Source organism: Macrobrachium nipponense, chromosome 10 (genome assembly GCF_015104395.2).
Source record: "Macrobrachium nipponense isolate FS-2020 chromosome 10, ASM1510439v2, whole genome shotgun sequence".
Lineage (NCBI taxonomy): Eukaryota > Metazoa > Arthropoda > Malacostraca > Decapoda > Palaemonidae > Macrobrachium > Macrobrachium nipponense.
The window spans coordinates 60,903,333-60,930,832 of record NC_087204.1 but is presented as its reverse complement, the minus strand read 5'-3'; the positions used below and the strand labels follow the sequence as shown (position 1 = coordinate 60,930,832).

General features: G+C 34.9%; 1 protein-coding gene across 4 annotated transcripts in view; it reads right to left on the bottom strand.

Moving 5' to 3' along the window:
- The window catches only part of LOC135223639 (uncharacterized), a 466,317-nt gene that overhangs the window by 292,464 nt on the left and 146,353 nt on the right, over positions 1 to 27,500 (bottom strand). Inside the window, exon 1 of one of the 4 annotated variants that reach the window (XM_064262271.1) lies at positions 24,468 to 24,581. The exons of the other annotated variants lie outside the window; for them this stretch is intronic. The gene's annotated coding sequence lies outside the window, so the exon portion shown is untranslated. Of the gene's footprint in view, positions 1 to 24,467; positions 24,582 to 27,500 lie in introns of those variants that run through there. 4 annotated transcript variants of the gene reach the window in all.

Genomic DNA, 27,500 nt, shown 5'->3' with positions numbered 1-27,500 from the left:
TTGAGAGAAACAGTCGCTCAGCGATCACCTAATTTTGACAGCTCGCTCACTGTTGATAAATCGACTGATTAAGTCAGTGTTGCCATTTCTATAATTTGCTACTTCTGAAAATTAATTTATGAAATCTACGGCAAAATTCGAGCGACGGAATAATTTGCTATTTCTACAGAAACTAGGAGAGAGAGAGAGAGAGAGAGAGAGAGAGAGAGAGAGAGAGAGAGAGAGCTTGACCCTCATCCTCCACCCACTATATTTTGCTACTGATACCTTGAAGTTTCACTGCGTTATAACCTGGTCTAACAAACTTTTAAGAATGGAAATTTGCTTCAGATATATGTAAACATGCTTAGTCGAAATAAACATACATCTTGATACATCAAACATTTAATTGATTCAACAAAAGAAAATACATTAATCAATCATTGGATAGGCTACATCAAACAATAACTTGAAATAACAAAATCATTCATCATCGCTTTCCGACTCCTCACTGTCACTGGTGATGTTTATAATCAATTTCTCGGTTAGATGGTCACGTGCTATATCCCTTTTCCTATAAATATCCTCCACTTCTCTTGCATGACGCATACATGACTTCCAGTCCTCTGCTGTTACTCTGTCTATTGCACGTTTAGTTATACGTTCAACATTTGTCAAAGTCTGATTGGGATTTGAATTGTATTTCTTAACCTCATTTTTTACTTGTGCCCAAATCAATTCTATCGGGTTCAACTCGCAGTGATAAGGAGGAAGTCTGAGTACCTCATGGCCAGCATCTCTAGCGATTTTGTCAATTTCATACTCCTGGAGGTACTTGTGCTGCTTTACCACATCTAGAAGTTCGGTTTTGGTATAGGAAGGGTCATGAGCTATATTGTGGTTAGTTAACCAGGAGACAATATCCGATTTCCTTGAACTGCTGACAGGTGCTTTGTTCAATATTTTTTAATGATATGAAGCATTATCTAAGACAATGAGCGACCTAGCGGGAATGTTTACCAGTAGCTAGCTGTGTTTGAAACCATGATAGGAAGCATGTATGATTCATACTATCATGGTAATCACCCTTATTACCATTTTTCGATCGGAAAAATAGCAATCCCCCAGGTACGAATCCATATTCTCCACCAGCATGCACTATGATAAATCTAGCTCCTTTACCCGTTTTCACTCGTGGACCAACAATTCCATCGGGTAGAGTCCAACATTTGTCCACACACTCATTTTGATTTACCCATGTCTCATCCACATATATTTCCGGTCTTGGAGAATCGAATTTTCGGTTTTCATCAATAAGCCTTAGATATTTATTTCTGGCAAGAACAATATCCTTCCTTTCCATCAAGAGCTTCCTACCGCTTTCAACTTTCTTATAACGAAAGCAGAGTTCCTTATCAAGTTTGAGAAGGGACATATAAGCACCAGGGAAATTCAGAGGTGGCTTCTTCACCTTATCCAGCAGTTTTTCTATTGCTGGAATTTCACCTCTTTCATAGAAAGCCATTATCTCCCGACGGACACAGTCCTTATCAAAATCATCTAAGGCTCCCATTACTGGTGACTTTCTTGACCTAGGGGGTGGAGAGTGCATCTCTCCACGCTTGTGTTGCTGCTTTATCCGCTGAATGGAACGAGCAGATATTCCTGTTGCAGCAGCAGTCCTCTTTACGATATCATCTTTGCCTTCCTTATCATATTGCTCACAAAGATAATTGCAGACCATAATTACGACGATTCTTGTCTGGCTCGTTATCCGTCCCATACGTTTTGTGTTTTTTAAGCAATCCTCCATTAATATAGTTACTCCTTTATACTTCAGTGTATGTATAGTATATCGCTGAATGGTTACTGAACTGAGAGCTGTTACTCTTTTTTCAATGTTAGCTCAGTTAACAACTGCGTTTGAAATTCCCGCCAATTACAGTAACTGGGTATTTTAGTGATCATTCTGCCTCCCTAGATAAGGCGCATGTTTTCTAACCATTAAGTATGTTATTTGAACACGTGGACTACTATATTCATACTATATAGCATCTCCGTATTTAAATGACCTTTACAATATACATGATTCTGACCAATTTCTTATATATTTACGGGATATTGAAGATAAATGAATCAGAGTGCATTCGAAATCGTGTAAAATCCTTGACTTTGACTATTTGAGTTATACTTTAGTGATAGTTTTCTCAAAGTTCTTAAACGTTTTCATCATTTAACATACATTTTCATTTTCTTTAAAGAGTATAATTAACTTCTACAATAAAAACAACCTGAATTAGTAATTGCAAACGCCTTCAACACACTCAAATGAATAGCCACACGAATAGTTGCTGTAATCCAATTACCACCTTCGCTTAGCAAGGGGCGGGGCATCACCGCCAACTTAGCGTGTGGCAGGTATAGTCAAATTCCTTTTTATGTATTTCTTATTGATATTACTGTTCATTCAGTTATTTTAATATTATTTGACGTTTTTGTTTATTGGTGATGTCTTTTTAGGTCTGTTGTTAGTGACGTTATTATTGGTACTACTCATAATTGTGAATTCAGTTGTTTTAAAAACTGGTTGACAAGTAATCAGTGTTTTTTTTCCTGTAAGTAATGGGGTCATTGGACAATTGCTCTCTTTCTTTTTACTTGCTGGGGCGTTTAGTGGTTGGGTGATCTAGACGAATATTGTTTTTGTTTGTAATGGCCTTATTATTCATATTTTTTGTTTTTTTCTTCACTTTGCTTTTGTGAGAGCTTTCTTGCTCACTAGTTTTTAAGTTCTGTATTACTTTGTGCCCCATAGATGTGTTAAATACACGAAAGTACTTGGTACTCTATCTTCTTTTTAAAATTTTCCCAGTGGCTACTGCTAATAAACAAAATCACGTGCTTACTTTTGTGATTTCTTAATATATATATATATATATATATATATATATATATATATATATATATATATATATGTATGTATGTATATATATATACGTGTGTGTGTGTGTGTGTATTTGTAATGGCCACAATGCCCTCCTAACTTCTTGATTCTTCGTGGTTTTTTGGATGCGCTTGTGACTACAAAGCTTTAAGAACCAAGTGCAAAAATTATGAAAAATATGATGTCTGGACATCATAATTTCTTCATATTTTTCGCACTTGGATCTTATATCCAAAAAAGCGCGAAGAAGTTAAGAGGGAACTGTGGCTATTACAGTTACGGTAAAAAGTGACCAGTAGATTCTACACACACTCAAACATAATATATATGTATATATATGTATGTATGTAGATATATATATATATATATATATATATATATATATATATATATATATATATTAAAAGTTTCACTAGTTTACAATATACGAAGGATTAGTGATTCAAATACCATTCTTGAAAATTTGATTCATAATGATATGCCAGTAAATCCTAACAAAAGTCATAACAGTTGTTGTTACTAGGGCTAATAATGTTCATATATAAGGAGATAAAACAAAGATATTGATGGCTTTTTGAGGAGAAAATATGAAAAGATAAGATTTTAGATGTTGTTTGAAGTATTATAGTAAATGCCTTTAATCAAGTAAAGTATGACAACAATATGAAAAAAATTAGGTTTAAGGGAAACTGACGCACCAGTAGTTTGAGTTGTTTCAAATAGTTCCAGATGTCAATATTACAAGCTGGTGTCAGACAAATTTTTAAGTATGTTGCAAAACATTTGTCCAGCTTCCTAACACTATTCAAGATGTTTCTGTGGTCATTTTGTTACATGTTTAGGTGACCAAAAACGGTCACTTGCCTGGGAAAGGGTTATTGTAAGGATTTTTAAGGAAATAAGTTTGGAAATGTACTGATCGTTGGAATACATTTCTCTCTAGGACGAATTTTCAAAAGCATACTTTGGAGAGGTAAAATAGTCAGGGCAAGTTTTGCTATATTCTGTATTACTTCATAGTAGCAGGAAGAGCAAGTTGTTGCCCGTAACATGAAAAATAAATAAAAACGTTGCTCTAAATTAATTATGAGTGAGCTTGTAAGAAGAATGAGAGAATAGCACATTAAGATTAGAACATATAATAAAAAAAGTTGCACAAGGTTGAAGACACTATCAGTGACATTATATGCGGATCATGCAGGATTCAGGATGGTCCCTTAAAATCACACGGGAGTGTTTGTCGCATGGTGGTGTGAAATCATGTCGTCAGGTGTTCCTTCCCATAAAGTGGTTTCATGGCCTATGAAAAAGTTTGAATGGTATAATATGAAAATGTGGATATTTCCACCATTTCTGTGGCAGAAAATCGTTTTTAGAATCAACCTTCTACATTGCTGAATATTCAAAAGAAAATTAGGTGTATCTGTGTATCAGGTATCAGTTCAATGATTAAACTCACCAGTCCATTATCAAAGAAAATAATTTTAGTTAATCTGTTTTCGTTGTTAGAATCACAACTACATATTTGTGGTGTTCACAATATCATTTGTCATCACAGGATCAGAAGATTAATCTAACAAACATTACACAAAGTTTGCATAAAGCGCCATAGTAAAAAAAAGCAAAAAGTACAAACGTTTGATGAGAAACATTAAATAAGAAATACCAGACTGGTACAGGATTTTTTTTTTTTTTTTTTTTTTTTATGAAATGAGACACAGAGGTCAAGAAACATTCATAAGTGTTTTCAACCAAAGATGAGATAAATAAGAATCATTACTCTATCGCGATAGCAACCATAGAATGAGAAATGATTGTTATAACCTTTCGTGAAAACCCGTATGCTCGATGTTAGATGATCAAAAGAATCCTTGACATTTATTTCGTGTGGAATCCGGACCATGCCCTTTAGATTCTAGGATTCTGTCTTGCTTCATCTTATTCAACTTTAATATCTTGTTTGTCGAATTTTTTTGTCTAGATGAAGGCTGACAGGATTTGCTACTACAAACCCAATATGCCGAGGCGTGAAGGATGAAGCAGCTTTCTACAACTTGTGTCGAGTACCGCTAGTACAGAAGAGTATGCTTCAGTGATTCGACCGCGCGCTCAAAATAAACATAATATCGAAGTGTCAGTCCTCGATAATGACTGTTTAAATCAACAGATTTAATGGATAAAGAAAAGAATTTGAAGCGGTTAAAAATTTAAAGATCTTGTCTAATCCGGTCATCAGAGAGTAGTCAGCGCACTTCACGATTTAGGTCAAGATTTGCTCTCTACCCAGAAGATTAAAATGTCACAAATAGTTTACGAATGATGTTTATTACTACATCAGTACACATTTTGAAGAAATACTTGCATTGTCTTACACTTAAATCGGTTCTAAGGAATCCAAGAGTACTTGGATCACATCTAAATTCAAAGGCAATGTGACCAACCACATGCGGTCTGTGGTGGTATATAAGTACACTTATCCGAAATATAATCTCCTCCAAAACATCCCCACAGAATTTTTCAGGAAAGTAAGATTAATTAGCCAAGACAAACTCCCAGTCCCATTAAACACTCAGAAGATTTTTGTCACAGATTCAGAGAAGCACATATACCACTTCGCAACAGAAAACTTTTATCCTTGATGTAGATTCCCTATTGACAAAAGTACCAGTACAGGACGTTCAATAATTTTTGAGGGAAAAATTAGCCCCCTACTCAGATCATTTACCACTGGCTCTTGTCAAAATAACAGAGTTAGTTGAATTATGTGTATATAATAATGTATTTTTATTCGGGAGTCATTCTATAAGGAAAAATTCGGGTGTAGCATGGGCAGTCCTTAAAGTCCTGTTTTAGCCAATCTATACATGGAATACTTTGAAACTATAATAATAAACGCAATATAACCCAAAATCATGCTGTGGATGAAATGTGTAGATGATATTCTAACATTTGGAATAATAGTGGGCCAATTTCAACGAATTCCTTTCAAAATTAAATGCATTAGTGCCCAGCATCAAATTTAAAGTTGAATGGGAACACGACAGAATACAAATTTACCATATACAGAAAACCAACGTTCTCATGACACTTCTATCTTAAAAATAGGTTGCCAGCAACCTATTCTTAAGAACCTTACGAATTTGTTCCCCAGATTTCCTGGAAAAGGAATTTGAACTAATTCGTAAGCAGCTTTCGTCTTTAAGGTATCCTAACCATATAATTGAGAAAGCGATTCATAAAGCCAACGTAATTATATACCGACCCCCTCAAGACAAGACCAGAGAGACACCCAACAAAAAAATAAAAATTCCGCATCTGACAAGATTAAGACAATGACCCAAACTCTCGAGAAATCTAACCCTTTTCCCTTGACCTACCCAAATACCGTAGCCAAATCCCTGATCAAAATTCCCTTTCAGTTAACATATGAAATTATATTAATTCTGAGGTACAGCGAATTAGATATTAAAGGACATTTGTAGCTAAATGCGTGTAAATATATATATATATATATATATATATATATATATATATATATATAATATATGTATGTATGATGTATGTATATGAATAACTTTATCACGAAATATATAAAACGTGACTGATGTAAAAGTGGATAACTGTCTCGTAACTGATAGTATAAAAAGCAAAAAAAAAAAAAAATCATATACACAAGCATATACAATCTTTTAGGGAACAACCACGTCGCCGCACACACACACACACACACACACATATATATATATATTATATATATATATATATTATATATATATATATATATATATATATGTGTGTGTGTGTGTGTGTGTGTGTGTGTGTGTGTGTGTGTGCGGCGGCGTGGTTGTTCCCTAAAAGATTGTATATGCTTGTGTATATGATTTTTTTTTTTGCTTTTTCTACTATCGGTTACGAGACAGTTATCCACTTTTACATCAATCATAGCTAAATGCAGATTTGAATATGTAGTTTAGGAAAAAAAGGGTTACAGGTGAAAAAGCAACCTTGAACTACCTTTCCTTAGAACCAGAAGGATGCACATTTGTTTATTTAATCCTAAGACATAGACAAGGTATAAAAAAAAACTTCCCTCATCTAATCTCCGCGGGAAAACTATAAGTAAATGTACAGACAGTATATGGATGGTATCGAGAAAGTCCCAGTTATTAAAAAAATCAGCCGTGGTTCAAGACGAGTACAGAGACTTTGATATTTGACTTCTAACTTTCCCACAACATAAATGGATGATACTGTTTAAATTGAACTAAATGGTGTAATAAAAAATCTCCTTAAAAGAAAGATAAAGCACAGTATTATATTCAAGTAAAACTATTTATCAATAAATATATTTGGGATTGCCGAATGTGATGCAGGATTTTAAAGGGTGAAGGAAGTTACATTAGAAGATAAAAAATCATAGTGAGGGAAACATGACCTTCTTCGATTTTGCCAATTCCTAATTTTATTCCTTTTTACAGAATCCTAGCTATGTATTCATGCACCTTCATTGCGTAGAACGATGTTCAAATTTTCCCCAGTGGAGGTACAAAGAAAAGGTATCTCAAAGCAGTGAACGAACTGACCTAGTACAAGATTCAGAGAAGTATTTGACTGATGAGATCTTGAGCAGATAAATCTGAGATGAAGACTTTTGATGGAAAATAATAAAATAATCTATCTCTCTGTTACTGGCATCATAGGAATTACTTTACTCCTTTTACCTAGTTTCCGAAAAAAAAAAAGTGCTCTGGGTGTTAACAAGAAACAGTATTAACTTTCCTTCCCAAATATTTCATTTCTCCACATCATAAGCACCAAAACTCTAACATAAACATATAAATAAGGCTATCGACAAGATATTTCACTTTCTCGCCCTTCCTCTCAATGTACACTAACCACTCCTCTCACCTCCCCATCCCCGCCTGAATAACGTTACTTCCCGACCCTCCACATTCCACTGAAGATCAATTCCCCCCTCAATTTCGAGCTTCTCCACCGGGTTGGTTCGTCCCGGAGGATACGAGCAGGTTTACCTGATAATCTTGCTCGACATCACTCAATATTTGCTCTCAAGTCTATCCGAAAAATCATGCCTTCACTGGCACGCGAATATTAATGCTCCATTTTTATTTCTTTATCTTTGATTATCGTTAACGGAAGTAAATATCAGTAATACATCCAATTATATTCAAGAGCAATAAAATCATTATTACCAAAATATACTGGAGGCTTGCTCTCAGTATGCTTAAAACAGGAAAATGATAGGGGTATATTGAAATTTACTGTGAAATAAATAAAAATAAAAACACATCCAACCTAAAGGTGAGACAGCAAGGAACTAAATGGAAGGAAACCACCACCACAGTACGAACTTAAGCTAAATACAATTGACTCGCAGATGTATGAGTGTTTAACGATGGTACAAGTTATTTTATAAACAACGACTCTAGGACTGTTAAATCTTGAAGATTGGCAGCATGACCGATGGCACTTGAAACTTTGTTCTCAACGTAGGTTTTACATTGTTTTCAATGGCTCCTGATATTAGAGTGCTCTGGGTTTGAGATTCTGCTACCTGTGCGGAAACCGACTCCCGGATGTGAATCAGCGCGCACCATAAGTAGTCTATATATATATATATATATATATATCTATAATATATATATATATATTATATATATATATATGTATGTCTTTTAGTGTAATACAACAGTATAATGTGCATATATATAAATATATATATATATATATATATATATATATATATATACAGATATATATATGAATGTCTTTTTACTGTAATACAACAGTATAATATGCTATGATATAAATAAATATATATATAAAATATATATATATATATATATATATATATATATATGTATATATTATTATATATGCACATTATACTGTTGTATTACAGTAAAAGACATTCATATATATATATATATATATATATATATATATATATATATATATATATATATATATATGCAGAGGAAGATGGACGAAAAAGTTGTAAATATAAGCACAAAATTATATATGCAAATTTTTACATGTTTTGGACTATATGGATACGTTGTAGCTTCTGTTAGGGTTAAATCTATGTTTAAGTTTGTGACCGTGTGATATCCGATAATCCTGGATTATCTCTTTGATTTTTACCCTTTTGACAAATAACCATCTGGTATTCTTGATGTTTTTGTTTACCTGATAACTTCCTTTCCAACTGTGTTTCAGTCGTTCCTTGATAACGTCTTAGTAAAGACGAAAGCGTTTGGATTTCTGTCTATCTTTTTCGTGTGGCATTTGCTTATATATACATATATATATATATATATATATATATATATATATATATATATATATGTATATATATATATATATATATATATATATATATATATATGTATATATATATATATATATATATATATAAATACATATTATATATAATATATATATATATATATATATATATATATAAATACGTAAATACATATATATATATATATATATATATATATATGTATATATATATATTTATATATATATATATATATATATATATATATATATATTATATATATTTATTATTTATTTATATATATATATATATATATATATATATATATATATATATATAAAAACACACACATATATATATCTATATATATATATATATATATATATATATATATATATATATAATATATATATATACATATATACATATATGAAAAATACATATTAATTCCGAGGTAGAGCCAATTAGATATTAAAGGACATTGTAGCTCGATATATGTATGAATCACGGAAATGTGATATGACTTTTATATATATATATAATATATATATATATATATATATATATATATATATACACATATACATACATATATATATATATATATATATATATATATATATATATATATATTTTATATATATATATACATACATCTATATATATATATAATATATATATATATAATATACATACATATATATATATATATATATATTATATATATATAATATATATATATATATATATTTATATATATATACATACATAATATATATATATATATATATATATATATATATATATATATATATATATAATATATGTTACAGTCAATATCTAAATCCAGACAATTTGTAAAGTGACTGATTTTTTCAGGCAGTTTGTGAATTGCCTGGTTCACCCAGTCAGTTTATAAATCAGCTAAAAATCGCAGACAATTTACAAAGTGACTAAAATTTTGATAGATTTTCTTGGCATATTGACTGAAATGATCCTGCTACGGGTCACAAATCCCCAACCCCGCTTAATCTTAAACAACAACAACAACGAACCCGCAACAGAGTGCGTGTGTGTGCTAGCTAGCTGGAACTGTTGTCTGTTGGTCTTGTCCCTCCCTGGCATTGTCCTTCCGTGAGGTTCACTTCGTTTATAGAAAATATGGTGTGTTCCCAAGAAACACAATTTTACGACAAAGTGATGTTAAAGAAAAACTCGGACTCAAAGTCATTAATACTGACTAAACTTGAGTACTACAATCTGACAGAGGAACTCAGAGTAGCAGCATCTGCAAAAAAATAGATCAAATCGGCAGTATTACATCCTTGGATGGTATGAAGTTCTTCAGTATGGTGGTGTTGAAAAGTTGATAAAAAACGGAAGGGTGAAACTCAAGAACCGTTTATTTTGTGCACGTTGAGGATATGTTTGAAACAATAAAACGTGCTCACATTGCTACGGGCCATGGCGGCAGAGACAAAATGTTCAAAGAATTGTCAAGATATGCAAACGTAACAAGAGATATTGTAGAACTGTTCAAATCTGTGTGTGTTCAGTGTCAAAAGAAACGAAAGAGATGTGCTACCATGTTCGGAGCCCCCCAAAGTCTGCAAAGTGATAATGGTAGTGAATTTACAACATTGGTTATCTCGGAACTCAAACTTCTTTGGCCAGACCTGTTGATCGTTCATGGTAAACCAAGGCATCCATAGAGCCAGGGATCAGTTGAACGCCTTAACTGTGATATAAAAGACATGCTTATTTCATGGTTAGGGGATGATGATACAAGTGACTGGCCTATAGGACTCAGGTTTGTGCAGTTCCAAAAGAACACCAGTTACCATTCTGGAATCAAACAATCCCCATACAAAGCACTCTTTGGTGTTGAGTCCAGAGTAGGTCTACGCTCAACTGCACTTCCAGATGTTTTGAAGACAATGATCACTGAAGAGGATTTATTTGGAGCTTACAGTTCCCCTCTGACTCTACTCGTCCAGACGAATCACCCGAGTGCATGAACCCTCCAGACGAATCACCTGAGTGCACGAACCCTCCAGACAATTCACCTCAGAACACGAAACCTCCAGACAATTCACCTAACCGCACGAACCCTCCAGACGATCCACCTGAGTGCATGGATCATCCAGACGATTCACCTGAATTTTCTACTCCTCCAAATGACTCGCCAGAGGACTTCACTCAGCCAGGTAGGGATACTCTCTCACTCACTCACACACACACACACACACACACACACAATTATAAAAGGTAACTGATAACTAATTTGGTCAAGTTCCAAACCACATAGCAAGTCTATCACCATTTATTAAATGTTTTCTTTTGTTATTAATCAGAGGGCTCTGCCTATCCAGACAGTCCACCCTGTGGCCAGAATCCTCAAGGAAGACTTTATAAGCTCCAAGAAGACATAGCACTGCAGCGGTCCATAGCAGCAGCTGGTCAGTTAGCTCAAGCTCAGCGCACGGTCAAACGTAGTCGTGTAGAACATGTCCCAGGTAATCCAGGAGATAACGTGACAATTCCCATCCCGTTAGTTGATCGAGGAAAAGGTGATCCACGAAATGTTATCGGTGTTATTTTAGATCGTACCGAAAATGACATGTATCGAATAGGCGTGAGAGATGGACTACTCAAGGGGCGCTACAGTAGGAGCCAATTTGATATTTGCAGCCAGCAACTGTATAGTATTGGTGAAGTGAGTGCAGACAAGGAGGTAGGACTACGTCAGGCAGTACAGCAATCATCTAGGTTTGGTGGTCAATGTTATGAGTGCAACTGTACTGTAGGCAATAAACAATGTCAAACAAATCGCTGTAAATGTTACAAAGAAGGTTACAAGTGCAATAGTCAGTGCTTGAATTGTAAAATAAAAACTGATATAATATTCAAAATGTCACATTTTATACTTTATTTTTAATTTTGATATATCGTTACATAGGTTTTAGAGAATAAAATTTTACTCAAGAACACGGTTTGTTTTTCTGTCAGTTCATTACTTCATATGAGTCAATATCTTAAGGAAATAATGAGCTCTGAGCTCACACTGAGAGGGAAACAGCTAGTTAAACACACACACACACACACACACACACAAAAGGACCTGGGTTCGTTCCTCGGCCGGGCGGGGTTGGGGATTTGTGACCCGTAGCAGGATCATTTCAGTCAATATGCCAAGAAAATCTATCAAAATTTTAGTCACTTTGTAAATTGTCTGCGATTTTTAGCTGATTTATAAACTGACTGGGTGAACCAGGCAATTCACAAACTGCCTGAAAAAATCAGTCACTTTTCAAATTGTCTGGATTTAGACACTGACTGTAACATATATATATTATAATATATATATATATATATATATATATATAATATATATATATATATATATATATTATACTGTTTTATTACAGTAAACGATTCATCATATATATATATATATATATATATATATATATATATTATAACTGTTTTATTACAGTAAAACGACATTCATATACATACACACACACACACACACACACACACACATATATATAATTATATATATATATATTATATATATATAATATATATATATATATATTATTATACTGTTTTATAAAACAGAAATGACATTCATATACATATATATATATATATATATAATATATATATATATATATATATATATATATATATATACATATATATATATATATATATATATATATAATATATATATATATACTATATATATACATATATATATATATATATATATATGTGTGTGTGTGTGTGTGTGTGTATGTATATGTATATATATATATATATATATATATATATATATATATGAATGTTGTTTAACTGTAATAAAACAGTACAATATATATATATATATATGAATAATTATCACATCACTGTGATTCATATAGATCATTCGCTCCTGATTTCGTTCCCGTCCACTGGACGGTAGTTCGATCCCATGAGGGGCCGAAATTATTATCAACTAAAAATTCACCTTCGGTACATATATGAAAATATATCAATTCTGAGGTAGAGCAAATCGGATATTAAAGGACATCTGTAGATCGAATGATCTATATGAATCACGGTGATGTGATTATTATTCATTAAAAGGCTACGTGGATCAAAATGTTCGAATTGGCTGACATGGTAGAGGGGGTTTCATATAGATTCTAATTATGAAAACACCGAGTAAGGCCAGAATCAATATAAACTTATAACCTATCTGTTGGCCGACTTGATAACGTCACTGGCCGTTCCTGATTTCGTTCCTGTCCACTGGACGGTGGTTCGATCCCATGAGGGGACGAAATTGTTATCAAATAAAAATTCCCCGTCGGTAGATATATGAAAATATATCAATTCTGAGGTAGAGCGAATTAGATATTAAAGGACATTTGTAACTCGAATGATCTATATGAATCACGGTGATGTGATAATTATTCATTACAAGGCTACATGGGTCAAAACGTTCGAATTGGCTAACATGGTAGAGGGGGTTTCATATCGATTCTAATTATGAAAACACCGAGTTCGACGGTGAATTTGTAAGGCCAGAATCGATATAAACTTATAGCCTCTCTGTTGGCCAACTTGATAATGTCACTGGCCGTTCCTGATTTCATTCCCGTCCACTGGATGGTGGTTCGATCCCATAAGGGGACAAAATTATTATCAACTAAAAATTCCCCTTTGGGAGTTAGAGCGAATTAGATATTAAAGGACATTTCTAACTCGGATATATATATATACACACATATACATATTATTCAAAATTCCACCTTGTCTCCTCCCAGAAAATACACTTACATTGAAGATTTAGGCCTTGACTAGGGGACGAGGGGTTTGAACAACGAAACTTCCCAGGCATAAGGCCAGGTTTACTGAAGAGGGAGGAATTTATACAAAAGCTGGACTCTAGTTTTAAAAGCACTGTATTTACATAAATCTACAGAGGTCCAGGACACACAAGGGTAGGTGAACTTCCCTCAGTCCACCCCAACACGTGGGGGAGCAACCCAGCCACGTGTTTAGGAAAATTGCGCAACGGAGCAAAATTGCAAGCTTCGAAAGACTTCCAAGTTCTACTACAGCCAGGCACAGCATTTGTCTGCAAGTAGAGGGGGCATAGGCATAAGTCAGGGGCACACATTGGCAAACTTTACTCACTGTTTTCTCTCAATCAAGAGGCCACTCAGGGGGGTCGGAAATGACTGGGAAATTTACGCAGCAGAAACTATTTCATGGCTTAAATTCACTAGGGGAATGTTACTAGTATCACAAGGGAGTAATTACAGAATTGAGCCCAGATGGCGAAGGGGAATGAAACACTGCACAAGTCGCCTTGGAAATTGAAATGAAATACAGACAAAGATAAAACAATTCCCTGGTTGAAATGGAGTTTTCCTTACAGTACCTTTAGTGGGGATGCTGAATGTCTTCTTCTCTAAGTCTGACACTATGGACCAGGAGGGAGGTGTTGGGGGGGTGGGGGGGGGGGGGGGGGGGGGGGGGGGGGGGGGGGGGGGGGGGGGGGGGGGGGGGGTGGGGGGGGGGGGGGGTGGGGCAGCAGGCATCTGGTAAGGGGCCACTGGTTTGACCTCGCCGAGGCTTAGTCGTCTTCTGAGACCTCTCTCCTCGATTAAAGTCCTTTTCAAGCTTTCTCCTGGATAGCGCCTCCCACTATGCCTGTAGGGGATATTCCAAGCACCAATGGGAGAAGAGGATAGCTTTTCAAAAGAAAAAGGAGAATGAATTCCTCCAAAGTCGAAGGGGCAACTCGTATAGGTACATTAACCTTGGGTTAAAGATGATTTCTTTCCTTGGTTTCTGCTAAATCTAGAACAGATATATATATATATATATATATATATATATATATATATATATATATATATATATATAAGGAAATACCACAGGAAAAGGATAGACAGGAATCCAAGCGCTTTTGTCTTTACTAAGACGTTATCAAAGAATGAATGAAATACTGTTGGAAAGAAAGATATCAGGTAAACAAAAACATCAAGAATACCAGATGGATAATTGTCAAAGAGGTAAAAATCAATGAGATAATCCAGGATTATCGGATATCACACAGTCACAAACCTAAACATAGATTTAACCCTAACAGAAGCTACAACGTATCCATGTAGTCCAAAACATGTAAAAACTGAATATATTAATATTGTTGTTTATATTTACAACTTTTTTCATTATGTAGGCATCATGTTTAAATAAACCAAGACTTAAATTTAGAACATTTGCATTATTTGACTTGAAACAAGATTCAATGATATTCATTTTAACTGTGTCATTACATGGAATTAAGGCTCTTGCTTGACTCCAGTCAATAGGAGGATCTAAATCTCTCATATGTACAAATAATGCATTCTATATTTGCCCAGTTCTCACAGAATATTGGTGCTGTTTGAGTCGTTGTGAAAGAGATTTACTGGTTTGTCTGTATTAGACCTTATCACACTTTTTGCAAGGAATTTCATATATGGAGCCTGGAAGATCTTTGGGAGAATTTTTTATCATTAAACTCTTGACATTAATATTACTGAAAACAACATTTATGTTAAAAAGCTTAAAAACTTGCAATGTACTGTATCCAAAACCATTGGAATCAAGACTTGGAATCACGATCTGTGTTTTATCCCCTGTATTTTCTTTGTTCCTTAACCTATAATCAATTTTCCTAAGCAACGAAGTATCCTCTAACTCCAGACCTGTGAAAGGTAACCTATAACCTTTCCTAACTAATTCACTTCTAAGGAAAGCCTTTGCGTCTGCTAAAATTTAATCTTCATCTGGTTTCTTCCCATTCTGTAGAACCACTAGTAACTACACAAACCTGAAACCCTATCTGTATCATAAAATCTTCTGCCAAGAGCATCCACTACATAATTTCTATCCTCTTTGTACTTGAGTTTTGCATCAAAATCTCTAATTGTCAAAAACCACCGAGTTACAGATCTGGCTTATTAAGAAGATTCAGTAATGGCTTATGATCTTTAAGAATTTCCACCTTGTTACCTATCAACAACATCTTAAAATGAACTATGCTGGACCCCACAGCGAAAGCTTCTTTATCCATGGTAGCCATTAACCTTTATTACTACCCTTTGTCTTGAATTTTCTACAGTAGAGAGCTATTGGATGCAATGTATCCTCAAATTTCTGCATAAGGAAGGCACCTATTCCATCCTGAGTGGCATCAGTCACTAGTGTGAAAGGTACCCTGAAATCCGGAAATTTCAGGACCGGGGGATTCTTTAAAGCATCTTTAACTTCCTGAAAAAGTCACCTGTTGTGACTCCCCCGAAGAAAATGTACATCACCCCTTAAAACGTCTGTTAATGGAGCTGCCAAAATAGAAAAACCCTTCACGTATCTGCAGAAAAAACATTCTATACCCAGATCCAGCCTATATGTTCTCATTCTTTGAGAACTGTCCTGTTTAACAACATTTCAGAATTTTCTGACAAGTGTTTACTGCACTCAGAGATTTCTTAAACACCCAGCAACACTTTGCTTGACATAGTCTTCGTACTCTCCATAAAATATATACTAATTATGCTTCTATATATATATAATATATATATATAATATATATATATATATATATATATATATATAATATATATACATATATGTATAGATAGATAGATAGATAGATAGATTATACACTGGATAACCTAGTAAGTAAAATTAGGACGACAATGAGTGACACAGTCTGGAATGCATAACAGTACAGCCTCGTGTGTCTGGAAAATTCGAAAACAGTGAATTCCTCAGGACGTCAGAACTAGACAGTCATAAAATTAGCGAAGCGCGCAAATGACCTGGTTAGTCGAAGACATATGATCATGATATCAGAAAAAGGCAGTTACTTCTGCATGTCAGCTTGTGCGCCAGACAGGGTGTGTTCATTATACATGGGACAAAACACGTACAAGGGAACCGCGAGAAGAATAGCGTGCATGCATTAGTGCGTCCATTAGCGTGTGTTCATACGTCCGTTAGAGCAAATGAATGGGAATTTAATCATCATGTTGGTGAATAATGAGGAATTAGACAACATACTCTAGTGGTGGTCGCCAGAGTCTTTCGGAAGCCGAGGTAATGTTTAGGAAGCCCATCCAAAAAGATGGATTCGGTTTGTCACTACAGAAATGAACTCTTGTTTGATATTTATCTGAAAGACTGTTGGGGTTTCTTTTAACAGGAGAATAGTGGGTGACATATTTAGTAATGGTATCTAAATGATTTTTGGGATTTTAAATCCATTCTCTTTAATTTTCATGTTAGCTCTTTTCAGGGAAGTAAAGATTGTTAACCCTCTTACGCCGAAGCCCTAAAAATCAAAACCTCTCCTGTATGCCGGCGCCGGTTTGGAGTGAGCGCGAAAGCGGAAAAATTTTTTTTTTCAAAAAATCACAGCGCGCTTAGTTTTGAAGATTAAGAGTTCATTTTTGACTCATTTTTTTTTTCATTGCCTGAAGTTTAGTATGCAATCATCAGAAATGAAAAATAATATCATTATCATATGTAAATAATGCGATATATGGTAGCGAAAAAAAAAAAAAAATTCATAGATAATTGTATTCAAATCACGCTGTACAAAAAACGGTCGAAGCTAACGAGTTACTTTCTTTTTCGTTGTATTGTACACTAAATTGCAATCCTTTTGATATATAATACATAGTAAAACAATAAAAGCAGCACCGGAAAAATATTATCACAAAATGATGTACGAATTCGTAACGCGCGGACGTAAAAAAATGTTATTTTCAAAAATTCACCGTAATTCTAAATATTGCTCTAGAGACTTTCAATTTGCTTCAAAATTAAGACAAATGATTGAATATTACGATACTGTAAGAGTTTTAGATTAGAATTGCAGATTTCGACCATTTCGGACGAGTTAAATTTGACCGAATGTCGAAATTTTTATATATATATTTTTTATATGCACATATTTCGGAGATGGAAAAAGCTACAACCTTCAGTTATTTTTTATTGTATTCTTCATGAATTTTCGTACATTTTGATATATGAAACTCTATAAAAAGGCTAATATGAAATGGAGCAAATATTAGGATAATGCGATGTACGTATTTCGGAGACTTGCGGCCGCGAATCGGCGCGCGGAGTGAAGGTAAATATATTTTTTCAAAAATTCACCATAAAATCACAATATTGTTTTAGAGACTTCAAATTTTTTTCAAAATGAAGAAAAATGACGGAATATTACTAGGCCGTAAGAGTTTTAGCTTACAATTGCGTTTTTCAACTATTTCTGTAGAGTCAAATTTGACCGAACGTGGTTTTTTTTCTATTTATCGTGATTTATATGCAAATATTTCGATAAAAGAGAAAAGCTACAACCTTCAGTCCTTTTTAGTTGTATTCTACATGAAATTACACACATTTTCATATATAAAACTTTATGTAACAGCAAATTTTAAATGGTGCAAACATTTCGACAATCGCACAAAAAAATTCTGATTTTTTCGGAAGAGTTACCGCGCGAACGTAAGGAAAATGTTTTTTTTTTTTTTTTCATAAATTCACCATAAATCGACATATTGTGGTAGAGACTTCCAAGTCGTTGCAAAATGAAGGTAAATGATTGAATATTACTATAATATAAGAGTTTTAGCTTACAATTGCGTTTTTCGACCATTTCGGTAGAGTCAAAGTTGACCGAAAGTTGAAATTTTTGCACTTAACGTTATTTATATGAAAATATTTCGAAACTGATAAAAGCTACAACCATGGGTTGTTTATTGTTGTATTGTGGCATGAAATTGCGCACATTTCCATATATAAAACTTTATGTAACGGCAAATTTAAAAGGGTGCAAACATTAGGACAATCGCACGAAAAAATTTATCGGAAGAGTTATCGCACGAACGTAAGGAAAAAGTTTTTTTCATAAATTCACCATAAATCGAAATATTGTGCTAGAGACGTCCAATTTGTTGCAAAATGAAGGCAAATGATTGAATATTACTATAATATAAGAATTTTAGCTTACAATTGCGTTTCTCGACCATTTCTGTAGAGTCAAAGTTGACCGAAGGTTGAAATTTTGGCACATCGTTATTTATATGGAAATATTTCAAAACTGATAAAAGCTACAATCATGAGTATTTTTTTGTTGTATTTTACATGGAATTGCGCACATTTTCATATATAATACTTCATGTAAAGGATAATTTAAAATGGTGCAAAAATTATGTCAGTGACAAAATAATTTCCGAGATGTGTCACTGATACTTTTTAGTGCGATAAGAAAGAAATTCGCGCTTGCGCGCCTGCGTAGCGATTGTAAACAAAACAATGCCTTGATCCGTGAACTCCCAGTATCCCCCAAGGCGCGTGATACAAAAGTTTTCGGCTGGTAGGCTTATAAGTATTTTTCCGCGAATTTTTAAAAAAACTTTTTTGAGCCGACGTATGATACGTCCAATCGGCATACGGGAGACATTTTGACTCGACGTTTAATACGTCCAATCGGCGTAAGAGGGTTAATAATATCTATTTTTGGTATCTTAATAGTTTGAATTAGCCCAGATTCAATGACTGATTTTAGCTGCGGAGATGCAGGTTGCTGGGAGCATCAAAGGTAGGTCACATTACCAGTTTAGAAATTTTCTCCTAATTTAACAGTGGCCCATCAGACTGTTGGAACAGGTGGTGGCAGTCAGGAAAGGCAATGAGGCCTATGGATTATGCTTCTGGAGAGACTGGGGAGTGCATAGGAGTTAGGAAATTATGCAGATGTTCGGGAAAGGGATTATAGTTAGGTATTTTTGGCAACTGTCCCTCTATTGCTGATGGAGGTGTTTAAGTTGAAGTCAGCGGAATTCAGGTGGTCGAAGAGTTCAGCCTCCCAAGACAGTGTTGTTGCGTCGAGTGTGAGAGTTTTAGGCCTTTGCAATGCGATATGTGTGATTATTAGTGTACCAATTACGGGGGATGGGGGGCGGGAGTCTATCGGTAGTAAGGTTATGGAGACATTAACAAGCGGATATGCTGTGGGAAAAGAGGAGTTTTGGTGAGTATTAGAGTTTTTTCCCTTTTTTTCATTTTCTTTCTCTCGCCTTGAGAGATCGTACACTTCCCTTCCGTTGCATTATTAGAACACAATCTTTTTTGCCCCTTCCCAGTTAATAGCATGATTGTTCTCACTAACATGTACAAAAATACCACTATTTCCCTGTGCATATCTCACACATTGTGTATGTTGTTCTATTCTTTTTTTCCAGTGCTTTCCCCGTTTGACCAATGTAAAAGTTATCACCAGACTTACATGGAATTTTATATACACATCTTTTAGTATTGTCGGGGAAGTTCTTGAGAAGTACCTGTTTCATTGTTTTAGTTTTTGAAAACTACATTAACACCAAAATTCTTCAGATGTGGGATATCTTTCATATTATTATTATAAGGTAGTACAAGCAAATTTTTTGTGTTGTAAGGTTGTTTTTGGTTTTGATACATGGTCTTTTTTGGCGCTTCTAATGCATTGTTTAGTACACTATCTCGATATTTCAGTTTCTTGCCTGTATTCCGAATCTTATCTATCTCATCTATATATTCTGGGCTACATACCCGTAGTGCTCTTAGAAACATAGATGCAAACACTGAATTTTTAACCATATTGTTTTGTCCAGAACAGAAATGTACATAGGAAGAAATATTAGTAGGTTTTCTGTAAACGCTATATTTAAACCCTACTATTTCTCCGTGTGAGGACATCCAAAAAGGGTAGGCATCCGTCGTTTTCCATTTCCATAGTAAATTTAATTGATTTAACCTGGCAAAAAGTTATTTACATCTTCGCTCCCTGGCCATACACAAATTATGTCGTCAACTTATATGAACCAAGATACACTGCGTGGAATTATATTGTTTAAAATTTTCTTTTCAAAAAATTCCATATATAAGTTACTTAGCACTGGGGACAGAGGGTTTCCCATTGTCATACCAAAATTTTGTGAGTAAAATTTGCCATTGAATTCAAATTTAGTCTTTTACACATAATTTGATCAGTTCAATTAAGGTGCTTTTAGAAAATGGAATATCCAGCAGTTTGTTTTCTAATAATTCCGATAGAGATTCCAATAAATCATCAATAGGCACCTTTGTGAATAGTGATACTACATCATAGCTCACAAGTTTCGATTCACTACTAAGTTGTACCCTATTTAGTTTATTTATCAAGTCCATATTATTATTATTATTGGCATTAGAGATGTTACCTACCAATGGGTTAAGGATATCCACTAAATACCTCGCCAATTTATAAGATGCGGAACCCACTGAGCTGATAATTGGTCTGGCAGGAAAGTTTGTTTTATGGGTTTTTATCGTACCGTACATATACGGTAGAGATGGGGAGGTCACACACAACTTCTTTATAAGGCACTCGTTACCTTTTGAAAGATTTTTCACTTTTTTATTGAAACCACTATTCACACTTTCTAACGGGTTCTTATTTAATTCTTTATAAGTACTATTATCACCCAAAAGACTCCACTTTTTTCTGTATATTCATTTTTGTTTAAGATTACTAAGGCACCTGATTTATCTGCTTTTGTCATGTGTATATTTTTATCTTTTTTCAGTTCATTGATGACATCCATATATCTTTTGGGTACGTTTGTGGCGTCTGACTTTTTCATACTTCCATAAATCACTCCCTTAATTATGTTCACCTCTCCACTAGTTAAATCACTATATTTTCCCAAGTTGCACAATCCTTTAGTAATTTCTACACTATTTATACTTCCAGTTGATACAGCAAAATTTAAACCATAGCCTAAAAGCACTGGTTATATTACTATCCAGATGCTTGTTTGATAAATTGACGACACATTCATGATTGGCGTTGGTAGTCCAGGGGCTTCTTTCATTTTGTTGTCGTGTTTACGCTTAAGCTTCTGATACACTTTCTTCCTCATATTCATATAACAATATTCCCGTAGAGAATCTCTCCAATCCGATGGTATTGAGGCTCCAAAATGACGTCTTTTTCTCGACAGATCTTCAAAATTCTTATTAGTTTCCAATGTCCTAATACTGATATGTTTTTCCAAAATGGCTCATTGTATTTCACCAAACGGTTAGTCTTCTAATTTTGACAAGGACTTAGTTATCAATGATCTTGGTATCACTTGTTCATCACGACATTCACGTAGAAACCGCAGGTGTTCCTTGTTTGTATGAGCTTGAGTGAGGGCGTCTGCAAAGTCAGTGACTGCATATTCCAAGATGGGGAAAAGAACACAGAAAGATCGGAAGGAGTTCGTGGTATCCATTGATGAGTATAATCTCTTTAGCACGTGATTCGGATATCACACATATCCGTTTGTAGCCTGAGACCTGGCCCTGGGTTTCATGGCCGTATATTTTGTCTAGTTACAGGGTGCTCTACGACCAAGCGCCCGTCCCAGCAGAAGGTTGGCTTTATCAAACAACAACAAAGGTCGCGTCCGTTATTTGTTGTTTTTACCCGTTAGACAAAGTAACATCGACCTGACGCTCGCATAATGAAATTGTGATATAGCATGACGCCATTCTACGAAGATATGTATACCTTCCTTGCAGCACTGACATTTTTACCTTGAATTAAGTAGTGTTAATGAGACAGTGAGGTATAGATATCATGAGAAGTGATATGCATTACTTTTTAAATTATATTTTCATAAGGATTTTAAGTACATACTGAAACTATGCTCGGCAAATCGAACTTTTCACTCATGCCCTCCCTTGGAAATTTATTGCATTCACTACCCAGAGACAAGAAGCTAATTATGAGGAACTGAAAAAAATTGTATAAAGAACTCTTGCATTGTAGCAATCCTAAATGATGAAATTTTCTACAGCGAAGACCCCTGCCTGTATTTTTATTATTATTGGAGAAATACGAGGGGATTTAAACCATTTTGGTAACGCCTAATGACAATGAAATGACCAACACATAGCTTATAACATTATTATTATTATTATTATTTGTCTAATTTACCTTTAAGCAAAACGGTAAGGATAGCTGAGGGTCTAAGGTTTGATCAAAATTTCAAGGCAACTTTGGCAAACCAGTGATGAAATCAAGAAAATCAAAGGGCAAATGAAAATGTAAACTGAACCTAATATAGCGCAAAAGGTTAACGTTGATAATTGCCGTGGAAGGTGGTGCTTCCACAAAGTAAATGATTTGACTGAAGATAAATGAAGCTGTCATCACTTTGCCAGGTCACCGAATGCGCTAAACAAAATCTTCTCCATTGCTCGTCAATCTTTTGCAGTTCATTTCATATTCTCTAAATGAGTCATACTTACGGGGAAGAATCTAGCAGTTCCCATGAACTACACTCAAGCGTATACACTCAGCGCACATCAGTTTAACCTGCAATGTCGATTTTTCTTGTTTCCTACCACGTTTGCTTATTAAAAACAAACAAATAAATAAATAAATAAATAAAGACAATAGGTTGCACTTAATGAAGGTCACATCAGCTAAAAGTGGTAGCAAGTGTAGATGTTCTTAGCATTCATGAAGATATTAGAGTCTCTCTCTCTCTCTCTTTCTTTCTCTCTCATTTTTACGTGTCTGTTGAAGAAATACCAAGCAAATCAATGCAATTCCTCTAAATTATTTATGACACTTCTCAGATCTCGCGTGCGAGTTAGCATTTCTACACTCATGAGAATGTAAAGAAACTGCCCTTACGAACATATACATAAATATATTGGTAAAAATTAGGTAGAAATAATCGAGACTAGAACGAACATTCCTGTAGCATTCGGCAACTTAGTCGACATTTATTTGTTTGTAAGTACTTGACCTATCGCGCTGAGTGAAGAGCATCCGAGTGGAGGAAAGGTAAGAATACAGGCTTCAACGAAGGGGATTCCCGCCTCTATGGAAATGTTTGCGCTTTCATTCGGAGGAACACAGTACTGTTATGTGATCTTTGGACACTGTCGATTAAAGCAATACTCCCAGAAAACATTTCATGGTAAACAAACGATGATGTTTACCATCAAACGAAAACCAGTTTTGGTTTCGCCTTTCCAAATCATTGCAAACTTATTTTCAATTATAATAACACCAGATCCAGTTCAGCAAGGAAAGTAAGATGAAAACCCCAGTTTATGTGGCACGCACATCAACCCCTTAATAATAACACTCAAACATACCTGGTTTAGATATCCATTAAAAGTTAAGTGCGAAAAGCCGAACACAGGAATGCTTCCAAGTTGGTGTCCGATCCTCGAGTGAGTCACGTTGGGAGGGGAACGGTAGAAGCTTTAAACTCTCACTTGCGTTTGCGCATACGTACGCACGCTTACACCTGGACTGATGGAACGCAGGTGAGTATGTGGGATGTAGTTATTGGTAGAAATTGGAACTGAAGTGAGATGGGGAAAGATGCGATTTGGTTGATTTTTTTGTTTTGCTTTGTTTGCCCAAAAGAGAAATGAGGGGAAGATTTTAACAATCTTTTACTGAAAATAAAAATTCTTCAGTTTTCCTTATACAAATGTCTTTTCTAAAACTAACAGCTAACTTTAACATGAGGTGGAAATAAAAAAAGAAAAACAAACAAACACTTCAGCCCATCATGATGTACAGGAAACTAAAATAAAGTGAAAAGGAATCTCACCCGTTTATCAGACTTGGGTGAGCAGAGCGATCGTAATAAAACATTAATGACGGTTAATACGGCTTAAAATCGATGGCCGCTGTAAGCTTTAAAGTGGACGGCAGATTATTTTGAGAGTGACTGCTATGGTCTATTTGGCCAGTGTTCCTTCTGAACGGCTATGATACTATATAAAACAGAAAATACGAAAAAAGGACACTACATTTGATAAGCACACTACGATGAAGTCCCTGCCAGTATTTTTAAACTCATAAAAGGTCTCATAATAGATATGGAGCAGAAAAGGGATTATATAATCTCATCTCTTTATTTATAGAAAATTTCTTATGTAGAATGCAGTCATAGAGTGATCAGATAGATAATGAAAACAGGTAGCTAATTCAAGTTGTAAGTCACGAAATAAGAAAAAAAAAAAATAGTTGTAATCAGTAGACACTTAAACAGGTCTCAAATCAAACTAATAGCGCTCTAATGAATTCAACGGATTTCAAATACTGCTTATCTCCGTGATGTGCTCCGTACACAAAATAGAGTACTGAATATTTTTAAACACTGTCAACTCGAAAGTTCCTTCTTCATAGCTTATCATCTAATGTTCCAGAACGTTTGGTATTGTTCGTATAGCTCCTCGCTGAAGTATTGATTTCCTTTTTACAAAGATAATATTTATGGTTGTTCGGGCAATCACTGAAAAATATTTGAGCACCAGGCATTTATCATACGCTCTTTTTCAAGGAGCTTCGGCTATCGATTTTATAGCCTGTCTAATAAGTCGATCTGCATTACTTGGTAGGGTATCAATATCCACATCCAGTTGAAGAGACCAAGCGTAGTAGGCCCTCCCCCCCCCCCCCACCCCCCCCCCCCCCCCCCCCCCCCCACCCACCACCCCCCCCCCCCCCCTCCCTGGACTTATTCCCGCCCGAACATTTTCCCCTTACAGATTCCCCTCCGGACATAACAAGCCCCCCCCCCCCCACCCCAGACATTTTCCCCTCTTGACATGTACCTATTGTATAAAATAAGAGCGAAAGTTTGTTTGTTTCTCAGAGTCGTGAATGATATATTGTATTTTTACTGAACAATAAAAGCTGATAAATGCATAATTACATTAAGGATTAAAACATTCATGTGTGATATTTAGGGTCAAATACAGAAGAAAAGTGTCATTAATACTAGTTAACTTTTTGCATTAAGGGTTAAAATATTCAATAGATTCATATATTTAGGGTCGAATACAATAACCAACAGATCTCAAAGTTTGTTCTACAGTCTTCTGACCATCTCGTAGAGCTACGCATACCTCAAAGAGCCGTTCTTGATTGTCTTGTGGACCGTTTGACACGTTTTTTGAGAGGCTGACCACGTTCCTACTGAAGCAAGGCAAGGGACACTAAAGAACATTCATACTTTAATGCGTTGTCATGATAATCGCTTTATAGCAAGGTTTTCAATTGTTGGTGTTGAATCCTTTTTGGGCCTTTCCTTTTTGTTTATTGTAATAAAGAACCTGAGCAGATAACAATCCATAACAGTTGGCGACTTAAGGCCAGGATATTCGGCACCATAACAGGTTGAAACAGGGGAGAATATAGAGAACCAGAATGAGTGAAATGACGAAAGAGTTTATTGAGTCTATAGTGCGTTTACTTTTCTAAGATCGCTCTGGCGGGGTCAGGTAAAAAAGGCAGCGTTGTCATATCTACGGGTATGTAAGTCCCATTAAATGCTTCCCACAGATATAATCCTTCTTAGAAGGAATCGCTTTAGACCTTGGGAGTCGAGGGAAAGGATTTGCTTCTGCCCTGTTAACTTTTTACAAACTTTTAGCTATTACTTCTTTCTCTTTCTATAATTATAGTGCGCTGAATGGCCTGTTGTCTCCGTTGTTTGGACTTGAGACATAAATTCATAAGTCAATCAGTCTATTATGCCCTTAGGAAAGACAACCACTCATTCCTTTGCATAACATTTTATCAAAATCATCCAAGTCAGTCACAGGACTCACTTTCTCTTTTCTTTTTTGAAACTAACGATTCCACTATATTTCCCGCCTCTCTTGCTTCCATGTTAAGTCTACGAATAGTCATTTCTGACACTTTAGTTGCTTCAGATGTTCTCTGGATAGCCTCCGAAACATCAGTTACAGGACCATGACGTTTTTATAAAATGAAGTATTTCAGGAAATTATAGACTATTTCCTTGGCCTCAGGTGGTGGATGAAGACGTTTACGGGAGTCATTTGAGCTGGGCTGTTCAAACATATCACAGAGGTGATCGAGAGCGAGTATCCTTTAATGACCTTTTAAATCCTCTTAAAAATCATAGGTCCCCTAAACTCAGATCTGGCATTGCCGGGGAAAAAATGTGCCATAACTTTATTTTCCTTGATGAAACTGAGATTTTAACGAAAAATATACGACATAAGATATATTCAAATTATCTTATGCAAACAAAGAACCATATTTCAAGAAATGAAAACTATATCAATAGACTCCATGAAGTTAATATGATTACCATAACATGAAAATTGGCAACGTATGATATCTGTACAAACCACACCGTG